Consider the following 2500-nt stretch of genomic DNA (forward strand, 5'->3'; position numbering starts at 1 on the left):
AATTTTTTGTCCAAAAATCTTCCGTCGGTCATACCGGTACCCATGTCCTATGACTTATACCAAGTTGTGAAGGGTAAATTTTGACAAAAATCCAAAAAAATCATTAAAAAGTCGCTATTGCTTATTGCATTTCGCATCGTTAGACGACTCTAATATGCCTTGGATGACCACTGTCTGATGATTATTTTAGCTTTTATGCCAAAATTTTGATTTCGTGTCTTACGTCCCTACATTAGACGACCTTGGATTTTCGTCTCCTGCACCGCCATGCAACTTTGATGGTCGGGTAACTTTCGCTATTTACTGTCGGAGATCACTTTTCATGATTAATAATGCATCCTGAGACCGTTTTACTCAAAGTTAGAGCAAAAAAATTTTTTGTCCAAAAATCTTCCGTCGGTCATACCGGTACCCATGTCCTATGACTTGTACCAAGTTGTGAAGGGTAAATTTTGACAAAAATCCAAAAAAATCATTAAAAAGTCGCTATTGCTTATTGCATTCAGCATCGTTAGACAACTCTTATATGCCTTGGATGACCACTGTCTGATGATTATTTTAGATTTTATGCCAAAATTTTGATTTCGTGTCTTACGTCCCTACATTAGACGACCTTGGATTTTCGTCTCCTGCACCGCCATGCAACTTTGATGGTCGGGTAACTTTCACTATTTACTGTCGGAGATCACTTTTCATGATTAATAATGCATCCTGACACCGTTTTACTCAAAGTTAGAGCAAAAAAATTTTTTGTCCAAAAATCTTCCGTCGGTCATACCGGTACCCATGTCCTATGACTTGTACCAAGTTGTGAAGGGTACATTTTGACAAAAATCCAAAAAAATCATTAAAAAGTCGCTATTGCTTATTGCATTTCGCATCGTTAGACGACTCTTATATGCCTTGGATGACCACTGTCTGATGATTATTTTAGCTTTTATGCCAAAATTTTGATTTCGTGTCTTACGTCCCTACATTAGACGACCTTGGATTTTCGTCTCCTGCACCGCCATGCAACTTTGATGGTCGGGTGACTTTTGCTATTTACCGTCGGAGATCACTTTTCATGATTAAGAATGCATCCTGAGACCGTTTTACTCAAAGTTAGAGCAAAAAAATTTTTTGTCCAAAAATCTTCCGTCGGTCATACCGGTACCCATGTCCTATGACTTGTACCAAGTTGTGAAGGGTAAATTTTGACAAAAATCCAAAAAAATCATTAAAAAGTCGCTATTGCTTATTGCATTCAGCATCGTTAGACAACTCTTATATGCCTTGGATGACCACTGTCTGATGATTATTTTAGATTTTATGCCAAAATTTTGATTTCGTGTCTTACGTCCCTACATTAGACGACCTTGGATTTTCGTCTCCTGCACCGCCATGCAACTTTGATGGTCGGGTAACTTTCACTATTTACTGTCGGAGATCACTTTTCATGATTAATAATGCATCCTGAGACCGTTTTACTCAAAGTTAGAGCAAAAAAATTTTTTGTCCAAAAATCTTCCGTCGGTCATACCGGTACCCATGTCCTATGACTTGTACCAAGTTGTGAAGGGTACATTTTGACAAAAATCCAAAAAAATCATTAAAAAGTCGCTATTGCTTATTGCATTTCGCATCGTTAGACGACTCTTATATGCCTTGGATGACCACTGTCTGATGATTATTTTAGCTTTTATGCCAAAATTTTGATTTCGTGTCTTACGTCCCTACATTAGACGACCTTGGATTTTCGTCTCCTGCACCGCCATGCAACTTTGATGGTCGGGTGACTTTTGCTATTTACCGTCGGAGATCACTTTTCATGATTAAGAATGCATCCTGAGACCGTTTTACTCAAAGTTAGAGCAAAAAAATTTTTTGTCCAAAAATCTTCCGTCGGTCATACCGGTACCCATGTCCTATGACTTGTACCAAGTTGTGAAGGGTACATTTTGACAAAAATCCAAAAAAATCTTTAAAAAGTCGCTATTGCTTATTGCATTCAGCATCGTTAGACGACTCTTATATGCCTTGGATGACCACTGTCTGATGATTATTTTAGATTTTATGCCAAAATTTTGATTTCGTGTCTTACGTCCCTAAATTAAACGACCTTGGATTTTCTTCTCCTACACCGCCATACAACTTTGATGGTCGGTTGACTTTTGCTATTTACTGTCGGTGTTCACTTTTCGTGGTTAAATATGTATTCTGAGACAGTTTTACTCAAAGTTAGAGAAAAAAATTTTCTTCTCAATAAATCCCCCGAAACCAATGTCTTATACATTGAACCAGGTTATGAGGCGCACCTGTGTGTGAAGAGTTCTTCGTGTGGTTTATAGACATTTCAGGCACTTGGTATATAGTTTTGGTTTGTGCCCAAGTCCCGTACTTAGAGATATTTTTGGTTTCGGACCAACCAATTCGACTTGCCTTCATCTCTTGTTAGGTTTATAATATCAATACTCGAACTTATATGCATGTTCAGGGACATCATTTTAACTTTCGGTTT

The sequence above is a fragment of the Anopheles maculipalpis genome, assembly GCF_943734695.1.
Source record: "Anopheles maculipalpis chromosome X unlocalized genomic scaffold, idAnoMacuDA_375_x X_unloc_88, whole genome shotgun sequence".
Lineage (NCBI taxonomy): Eukaryota > Metazoa > Arthropoda > Insecta > Diptera > Culicidae > Anopheles > Anopheles maculipalpis.